This window comes from Pinus tabuliformis, chromosome 9 (genome assembly GCF_031772625.1).
Source record: "Pinus tabuliformis cultivar Carrire ecotype Pingquan chromosome 9, CPIR1, whole genome shotgun sequence".
NCBI classification, from domain to species: Eukaryota; Viridiplantae; Streptophyta; class Pinopsida; order Pinales; family Pinaceae; genus Pinus; species Pinus tabuliformis.
Genome location: NC_142307.1, coordinates 1,702,946,476 through 1,702,957,073, shown reverse-complemented (window position 1 = coordinate 1,702,957,073; position 10,598 = coordinate 1,702,946,476). Strand labels below are relative to the sequence as shown.

Here is a 10,598-nt window from a genome sequence, read left to right as displayed (position 1 = left end):
TATAAAAGGACCGGAATTAAGTTGGATGACAAGTCCATCCCTTCAACTGTCGAGTTTAACTTTTATTAGAATTCTAATATTTTATTATGTATCTATTGCAGATGGTTGATTCTAGTGGGCACAAATACGTGAAATACAAAATGGATTATCCTTCTTTATATAATAGAACTCGAAGGCAATAATGTTTAATATTATGATTGATTATTGCATTCAACCCTCCAGTTTAATTTCTAGAATGATTCTAATATCTTAATTATGTATCTGTTGTAGATGGCTTGTTTTAGTGAGCACGAGTAAGTGGAATATAAAATGAAGTGTCTATCATTATATAGCAAACTCTAGAGGAGGTAGGTTTATTATTATGAATAACTATTGGTTTTGGAGTTTGCTTACGGTTAATATTTGTGTTTATATTTTAACCTTATTCACCCCATTTTTTTTTCTTTGTAGTGGAGAGGACATTGTAGTGGAGATAATGTGCAAAGGGGAGGACATTGCAGTGGAGATAATGTGCAAAGGGGAAGTTTGTAATTTTTTATTTGTTGTTGCCTACATGTTTTGTTTTTGTTGAGTTGGAAAATGGCCATGCTTTGTGTGGTACTCATTTTCCTTTGTTTTGTATTTTTTTCTCATTTCTTGTAGTTTGGTATTTGGTTTTATTTGTTGGGTGTGCGAAAGGAAGGAAAGGGAGCAGGGAGTGAAAATGAAAGTGATGAGATGGAGGTTATCATTCATAAATGAAGGTGGATCACCTTAACTATACATAATGCGCTTCACTCACTCTTATCTTTCACTCATTTGTGACACGATTTACTTGTTTTTCAATTTAACATATGTTTTATATGTGGTCTCATACTCAACTATATTGATCTACGTTGTGTAGCAAGTGACTACAGCGGTATAGTCCATGAAGGTCAAGTGGTGAAGATACCCTAGACATTCTACAAAAGCAGCATGAACAATCGGTGAGCCATTATTTTTTCTTGTATGATAATATTGTGCTTTAAGCCACTGAAATATTTGTTGTTTATGCAACGGTTTATGCTTTTTCGTGGGTTCAGGGTAGTATGCTCTTGTTAATGAGTGTGAGGTTTGAGATTTTCCGAGAACTTTGATATGAAATAAAGGGAAAAGTTACATTTGGTTTCACATTTTTAGAGCTTATTGTTCATGCTTGTTGGTGCTATAATGTTAGCCAAGGGCAAGCAAGTATGTGTATGGTTAATTCATTGCTCTGTATAATTGTTATTCAACTTCTCTCGTGGTTTATTTATGATCTCATATATAATATTACCTTGTGCCGTGAGTGACTACAAATATAGCGCCTAATATTTAATTTCTCTCATGGTTTATTCGTGATCTCATACATAATATTGATTTGTGTAGTGCGTGACTACAATTGTAGTGTTTGGGATGGTTTAGTGGAGAAGATACCTTAGGCAATGCGGATGCAACATAGGGGATTGGTGAATCATGTTGTTTTCATTTTCTCAAAAAGATCACCTCTGATGAAAACATTGTATTATTCCTAGTAGAAGTACATCTAGTTTAGAAAATCTGTATTTTCTTGAGGTATAGCATGGAAGATAACTAGACTCAGACTAAGTTGCATGACAAGTTCATGAATTCAAACTCTCTCTAGTTTAATGTATTTTAGAAATCTAATATTTTTTTGGTATCTATTGCAGATGGCTTGTTCCAGCGGGCATGAATTCGTGCAATAGAAAATGGGCTCTCCCCTTTTATATAACAATGTCAAAGAAAGGTTTATTTGTTATTATGATTAATTATTGCATTCAACTCTCCAGTTTAACTTATATGATGATTGTAATATCTTATTTTCTATCTGTTTTAGATGGCTTGTTGTGATGAGTACTAGCAAATGGAATACAAAAGAGAGTGTCCATCGTTATAAAACAAACTCTAGGGGAGGTGCATTTCCTATTATGTATAATTATTGGTTTTTAAACATGTTTACCATTACTAACTGTGTGCATTTTAACCTTTTTCAGCCCACTTTTCAGCAGAGGAGATCACATTGTAGGAGAAATGATGTGCAGAGGGGATGTTTGCAAATTTTCCTTTGTTCTTGTTTACATGTTTTGTTGAGTTTGAGCATGGCCATGCTTTGTGTTGTACTTGTTTTCCTTTTTCTTTATTTTTTTTCTATTTGGGTTTAGGTTTCGTTTTTTTGGGTTTGTTGTACTCGTTTTCCTTTTTTTTTTCATATTTTTTGTACTTCGGTCCTTGTTTTGTTTGTTGGGTGTGGAAACGGAAACGAAGAAGACAAGGAAAATGGAGATTATTGTTCATAAATGAAGGTGAGTCAACATACCTATATGCAATGCACTTTTGTTAAAAGAATCTTTTGCTAATTTTTGGCTTCATTTGTTTGCTATTCAATTTATTATATGTTTTATGGATGCTCTCATAATCAACTATATATATCTTCTTTATGTAGTGAAGAACAACAATTGTATAGTCTACAAAAGTGAAGTGTTGAAGATGCAATAAACATTCTACAAACATGGCATAAAGGATGGGTGAGATGTACTTTTCTCCTATAAAATTCTTTTGTCCTTTAATACGTTGAAATATTTTGTTGTTTGCACAATGATTTATCATTTTTTCATGGTTTTGAGGTAGTATGATCTTGTTCATGGGTGTGAGATTCAAGACATTTTCCAGAACTTTGGTCTTGGTTTTGTTTGTTGGTTGTGGAAACGGAAATGAAGCTGACAAGAAAAATGTAGATTATTGTTCATAAATGAAGGTGAGTCAACATACCTATATGCAATGCACTTCAGTTAAAAGAATCTTTTGCTAATTTGTGGCTTCATTTGTTTGCTATTCAATTTATTATATGTTTTACCGATGCTCTCATAATCAACTATATATATTTTCTTTATGTAGTGAAGAACTACAATTGTATAATCTACAAAGTTAAAGTGGTGAAGATGCACTAAACATTCTACAAACGTGGCACAAAGGATGGGTGAGACATACTTTTTTCCTACAAAATACTTTTGTCCTTAATAGCTGAAATATTTTGTTGTTTGCACAATGATTTATCATTTTGTCATGGTTTCGAGGTAGTATGATCTTGTTCATGGGTGTGAGGTTCAAGACTTTTTCCAGAACTTTGATATGAAACAAATGGAAAAGTTATACTAGGATTTACATGTTTAGGGCTTATTGTTCATGATTGTCACAACTATAATATTAGCCAAGGGAGGGCAGGTATGTGTATGGTTAATTCATCGCTCTATATGTATGTTATTTAAGCTCTTGTGGTTTATTTATTTGTGATACCATATATAATATTACTTTGTGCAGTGTGTGACTACAATTGTACTTTTGGGAGGGTTGAGTAGAGAAGATGCCCTTGGCATTGTAGATGCAATGCAGAGGATGGGTGAGTCATGTTGGTTTCCAACAAAATAGTGTTATTATTATTCATTTGCTCGACATTTTCTCCTTTTAGCGTGGTTCTCGGGTAGTACCACTCAATTAGTGGTTTGACATATACATCAAATGGTATGTTTAAATTTATATGCTTTCTTGCTCCACATCACAAACACAACCCCACACAACATGCCCTAGAGAGGAGGATGGGAAGGTCGAGCAAGCAAGCATACCGACCCTTCATTGTGCTTATAGACAACACTATTGCCTTGTGGCCCCTTGGATTTTGGGTGTTCAATATGTTTAAATATGTTTAGATCCCTCTCACAAAAAGAATCATCTCTTATGATAACATTGATTTCCTTATTCCTAGTAGGATTACATCTTGTTTAGAAGATTTATATATTTTTAGATATAGCATGGAATATAAATGGACTGGAATTAAGTTGGATGACAAGTTTTCATCCCTTCAACTCTAGTTTGACTTTTATTAGAATTTACCATTTTATTGTGTATCTATTGCAGATGGTTGATTCCAGTGGGCACAAATACGTGAAATACATAATGGATTATCCCCCTTTATATAACAGAACTTGAAAACAAGAATGTTTCATATTATGAATGATTATTACATTCAACCCTCCAGTTTAACATGTATAATGATTCTAATATCTTTATTATGTATCTATTGTAGATGGCTTGTTCTGTTGAGTACGAGTAAGTGGAATATAGAATGGAGTGTCTATCATTATATAACAAACTCTAGAGGAGGTATGTTTCCTATTATGAATAACTATTGGTTTTGAAATTTGTTTACCAATTACTGTGTTTATATTTTAACCTCATTCACCCCACTTTTTTGCCCTTTCAGGTGAGGAGAGGAAGAGAGGACACTGCAATAGAGATAATGTGAAAATGGGAAGTTAGTGATTTTTTATTTGTTGTTTTGTACATGTTTTGTTATTGCTGAGTTTGAACATGACCATGCTTTGTGTTGTACTGATTTTCCTTTGTTTTGTATTTTTCTCATTTCTTGTAGTTTGGTATTTGGTTTTGTTTGTTGGATGTTCAAAAGGAAAGGAAGGGAGCAGGGAGAGAAAATGAAAGTGACGAAATGGAGGATATCATTCATAAGTAAAGGTGAATCTCCTTAACTATACACAATGCACTTCACTCACAATTATCTTTTGCTCATTTGTGATTCCTTTTACTTGTTTTTCAATTTATCATATGTTTTATATGTGGTCTCATACTAATATATATTGATACACTTTGTGTAGCAAGTGATTACGACTGTATAGTCCATGAAGGTCAAGTGGTGAAGATACGGTAGACATTCTACAAAAGTAGCGCGGACAATTGGTGAGCCATAATTTTTTCTTTAATAATAATATTGTGGTTTAAGACATTGAAATATTTTTTGTTTATGCAACGATTTATCCTTTTGTCATGGCTTCAGGGTAGTACGATCTTGTTAATCGGTGTGAGGTTCAAGATTTTCCGAGAACTTTGATATAAAATAAAAGGAAAAGTTACACCGGGGTTCACATTTTTAGAGCTTATTGTTCATTCAAGATTTTCCGAGAACTTTGATATGAAATAAAAGGAAAAGTTACACTGGGGTTCACATTTTTAGAGCTTATTGTTCATGCTTGTTGCTGCTATAACATTAGCCGAGGGAGAGCAAGTATGTGTATGATTAATTCATTGCTTTGTATAATTGTTATTCAGTTTCCCTCATGGTTTATTCATGATCTCATATATAATATATCTTTGTGCCGTGAGTGACTACAAATATAGTGTCTATTATTTAATTTCTCTGACGTTTTATTTGTGATCGCATATATAATATTTATTTGTGTAGTGAGTGACTACAATTGTAGTGTTCTGGGATGGTCAAGTGGAGAAGATACCTTAGGCAATGCAAATGCAACATAGAGGATGAGTGAGTCATGTTTTCAATTTCTTAAAAGATTACCTCTTATGAAAACATTGTTTGTATTATTCCTATTAGAGGTACATCTAGTTTACAAAATCTGCATTTTCTTGAGGTATAGCATGGAATATAAGTAGACTTGGACTAAGTTGCATGACAAGTTCATGAATTGAAACTCTCTAGTTTAATATATTTTAGAAATATAATATTTTTTTGTGTATCTATTGTAGATGGCTTTTTCCAGGGAGCATGAATACGTGAAATACAAAATGGACTCTCCTTTTATATAACAAACTCAAAGAAAGGTGTGTTTCTTATTATGATTAATAATTGCATTCAAATCTCTAGTTTAATTTATATAACAATTCTAATATCTTATTTTGTATCTTTTGTAGATGGCTTGTTGTGATGAGCACGAGGAAGCGGAATACAAAAGATTGTCCATCGTTATAATGCAAACTCTAGGGGAGGTGCGTTTTTTATTATGAATAATTATTGGTTCTGAAATGTGCTTATCATTACTAACTGTGTTTGCATTTTAACCTTTTCCAGACCACATTTTTTCCTTTCAGCGGAGGAGAGCACACAGTAGGAGAGATGATGTGCAGAGGGGATGTTTGCAATTTTTTTTTGTTCTTGTTTGCATGTTTTTTTGAGTTTGAGCATGGCCATGCTTTGTGTTGTACTCGTTTTCCTTTGTTTTGTTTTTTTTTTTAAATTGTTTTTTGTAGCTTGGTCTTAATTTCATTTTTTTGGGTGAGTTGTACTTGTTTTCCTCTGTTTTGCTTTTTTTGTTCACATTTTTTGTCCTTTCGTCTTAGCTTTGTTTGTTGGATGTGGAAACGGAAATAAAGGAAGCAGGCATGGAAAATGGAGATTATTGTCATAAATGAAGGTGAGTCAACATACCTATATGCAATGCACTTCACTTAAAATTATCTTTTGCTAATTTGTGGCTCCATTTATTTGCTATTCAATTTATTATATGTTTTATCTATGCTCTCATAATCAACTAGATTGATCTTCTTTATGTAGTGAACAACTACAATTGTACAGTCTACAAAGGTGAAGTGGTGAAGATGCACTAAACATTCTATAAACCTGGCACAAAGGATGGGTGAGGCATAGTTTTCTCTTATAAGATACTTTTTTCCTTTAATACATTGAAATATTTGATGTTTGCACAATGATTTATCATTTTGCCATGGTTTCAAGGTAGTATGATCTTGTTCATGGGTTTGAGATTCAAGATTTTTTCTAGAACTTTGATATGAAACAAATTGAAAAGTTATACTAGGGTTTACATGTTCAGGGGTTGTTGTTCATGATTGTTGCTGCTATAATATCAGCCAAGGGAGGACATGTATGTGTATGGTTAATTCATTGCTCTGTATGTACGTTATTTAAGCTTTTGAGGTTTATTTGTGATATCATATATAATATTATTTTGTGCAGTGAATGACTACAATTGTACCCTCTAGGAGGGTTGAGTGGAGAAGATACCCTAGAGATTGTAGATGCAGCGTAGAGAGGAGGATGGTTAGGTTGAGTAAGCAAGCATACTGACCCTTCAACCAATCAACCATTGTGCTAATAGAAAACACTATTGCCTTGTGGACGCTAGGATTTTGGGTGTTCAATAAATATGCTTAGATCCCTCTACAAAATAATTATTTCTCTTTTTTTCCCCAGGAAAAATCGTAATTTCATTAATGAAAACAAAATTACATGTTGTAGATGCTTTTAAAGCACATTCATCAAGCCAGTCGAGACTGGTGTTCACTGAGCTAAAACAAAAAAACTATCTTAATATGTAGAGAAACAAGTTACCCTTTCCTCCATTTCTTTTTTCCACTTTCCGCCATTCTCCTTGAGATGGAGTGGTGGATACAAGAGCTATCTTGTTCTCTTCTTTCATTTTCGGAATTTCCTTATCTGAATCCAAGCTTTCTGAGACGTGATGACGTTTGTATCCTCCCAATTCCTTAGACTCAGGTCTCCCCTTCGGCTGCGCTGTGGGATCTGGTGTTGATGAGACTTCATGTTGTGTTTCCTTCTTTTCTGCATTTTATTGTGGATTCTGGACTTCTTTTTTAAGGGGATTCATTTCTTCATCTTCCTCGTCGTCTTCAGGCAGATGCTGTGGAAATTGCCATCCTTTGGGTTGTTTTCCTGGTTTCTTCTTCCTTCGTGGCTCTTTCTTAACGTCGGGACATGTATTTTGTAGATGTCTAGTCTTTCAGCATATTCGACATCGGAATGGTGTGTTTTCAAAATCTAGACACTGTGTCCAACACTGGTTGTTGTGAGTCAAGATGATGCAATCCAACAATCCTTTCCTGAGATCCACCTCCGCACATATTCTGGCGAAAGTGAAGATTCGTTCTTCAACTCTTTGTGTATCTGTCTTTATGTATCGCCCTAAGAGTTTACCAATGTCTTCTAGTGCTTTATGATGCCATAAATGTAGGGGAAGATTATGCAGTCTAACCCAGATCGACATTCTAGACACTACCATTGTATCTAGGAATTTCATTACCATTCAGTGATTGCTTGTGATCCGCCTTTTGGATGAGGATGATGCACGTGGATCACAATGCCCAACTGACTTCACACTTGTACCACACAGTTGGCAGAGGTTCTAGGGTCTAGATGAAAATGTGTTTCATTGCGGGAGACAAAGATAGGGCTTATGTCATCATCCTTTCCCTTACATACGATTTACATGCATTATCAATCCACTTGGAGACCCATGAGGATGTCATTGTGGCCCCACACCCACTTGGGGACACCGCATGAGACTTTCTTGGATATCAAGGGCCAACCCCTCAATCACCATGTTTGGAGTCTATTCTCTCACCTTGGCACACTTTGGACTCGACTAGGTCTTCTCAATGGCCCAATGACTCATTATGTTCACTATTTTGCACTGATGAGAGTCTTATTTTTGTATTATTGAGCTATCTTGGTGGGCTTTCCACCAAGAGATGTTATTATTGCAGATTGTGGCCTAGAGAGGAGGATGGGAAGGTCGAGCAAGCAAGCATACCGACCCTTCAACCAATCAACCATTGTGCCCCCTATGATTTTGGGTGTTCAATATGTTTAAATATGTTTAGATCCCTCTCACAAAAAGAATCATCTCTTAGGATAACATTGATTTCCTTATTCCTAGTAGAATTACATCTTTTTTAGAAGATTTATATATTTTTGAGATATAGCATGGAATATAAATGGACTGGAATTAATTTGGATGACAAGTTCATCACTTCAACTGTTGAGTTTAACTTTTATCAAAATTCTAATATTTTATTGTGTATCTACTGTAGATGATTGATTCTAGTGGGCACAAATACGTGAAATGCAAAATGGATTATCCCTCTTTATATAATAGAACTCGAAGGCAAGAATGTTTCATACTATGATTGATTATTGCATTCAAGCCCCCACTTTAACTTGTATAATGATTCTAATATCTTTATTATGTATCTGTTGTAGATGGCTTGTTTTAGTGAGCACAAGTAAGTGGAATATAAAATGAAGTGTCTATCATTATATAGCAAACTTTAGAGGATATATGCTTCTTATTATGAATAACTATTGGATTTGGAGTTTGCTTGCCTTTACTATTTGTGTCTATATTTTAACCTTATTCACCCCATTGTTTTGTTTTCCTTGTAGTGGAGGAGAGGACATTGTAGTAGAGATAATGTGCAAAGGGGAAGTTTGTAATTTTTTATTTGTTGTTGCCTACATGTTTTGTTTTTGTTGAGTTTGAACATGGCCATGCTTTGTGTTGTACTAATTTTCCTTTGTTTTGTATTTTTTTCGGATTTCTTGTAGTTTGGTATTTGGTTTTATTCGTTGGGTGTGCGAAAGGAAAGAAATGGAGCGAAGGGAAAGAAATAGAGAAAGGAGAGAAAATGAAAGTGATGAGATGGAGGTTATCATTCATAAATGAAGGTGAGTCACCTTAACTATACATAATGCACTTCACAAACTATTATCTTTAGCTCATTTGTGACACCATTTACTTGCTTTTCAATTTATCATGTGTTTTATATGTGGTCTCATACTCAACTATATTGATTTGCTTTGTGTAGCAAGTGGCTACAACTTTATAGTCCATGAAGGTCAAGTGGTGAAGTTACCCTAGACATTCTACAAACGCAGAACGAACAATCGACGATCCATAATTTTTTCTTGTATGATAATATTGTGCTTTAAGCCATTGAAATATTTGTTGTTTATGCAACGATTTATCCTTTTTTCATGGCTTCAGGGTAGTATGATCTTGTTAATAGATGTGAGGTTTGAGATTTTTTGAAAACTTTGATACAAAATAAAGGGAAAAGTTACATTTGGTTTCACATTTTTAGAGATTATTGCTCATGCTTGTTGGTGCTATAATGTTAGCCAATGGCAAGCAAATATGTGTATGGTTAATTCATTGCTTTGTGTAATTGTTATTCAGTTTCTCTCATGGTTTATTTATGATCTCATATATAATATTACTTTTTGCCGTGATTGACTACAAATATAGTGCCTAATATTTAATTTCTCTTATGGTTTATTCGTGATCTCATACATAATATTGATTTGTGTAGTGAGTAACTAAAATTGTAGCGTTTGGGATGGTTTAGTGGAGAAGATACCTTTGGCAAAGCGGATGCAACATAGGGGATGGGTGAGTCATTTTTTCATTTTCTCAAAAAGGTTATGTCTTACGAAAACATTGTATTAGTCCTAGTAGAAGTACATCTAGTTTAGAAAATCTATATTTTCTTGAGGTATAGCATGGAAGATAACGAGAATCAGACTAAGTTGCATGACAAGTTCATGAATTCAAACTCTCTCGTTTAACGTATTTTAGAAATCTTATATTTTTTTTTGTATCTATTGTAGATGGCTTGTTCCAGCGGGCATGAATTCGTGCAATACAAAATGGGATCTCCCCTTTTATATAACAATGTCAAAGAAAGGTGTATTTGTTATTATGATTAATTATTGCATTCAACTCTCCAGTTTAACTTATATAATGATTGTAATATCTTATTTTCTATCTGTTTTAGATGGCTTGTTGTGATGAGCACTAGTAAATGGAATACAAAAGAGAGTGTCCATCGTTATAAAACAAACTCTAGGGGAGGTGCATTTCCTATTATGTATAATTATTGGTTTTTAAACATGCTTACATTACTAACTGTGTGCATTTTAACCTTTTTCAGCCCACTTTTTTTCCTTTCAGCGGAGGAGA

General features: G+C 34.0%; 1 long non-coding RNA gene across 3 annotated transcripts; it reads left to right on the top strand.

Moving 5' to 3' along the window:
* Positions 1–6,292: 6,292 nt before the first annotated feature.
* LOC149155448 (uncharacterized) lies at positions 6,293–10,488 on the top strand. 3 transcript variants are annotated; one of them, XR_016262779.1, is made up of 5 exons: positions 6,293–6,458; positions 8,671–9,304; positions 9,445–9,546; positions 9,949–10,028; positions 10,247–10,484. It is a non-coding gene; the product is annotated as an uncharacterized LOC149155448 (long non-coding RNA). The 3 variants fall into 3 exon arrangements; XR_016262780.1 differs by having other exon boundaries at positions 6,358–6,458; positions 9,023–9,304; positions 10,247–10,476; XR_016262778.1 differs by lacking the exon at positions 6,293–6,458 and having other exon boundaries at positions 6,465–9,304; positions 10,247–10,488.
* The last annotated feature ends 110 nt before the right edge of the window (positions 10,489–10,598 follow it).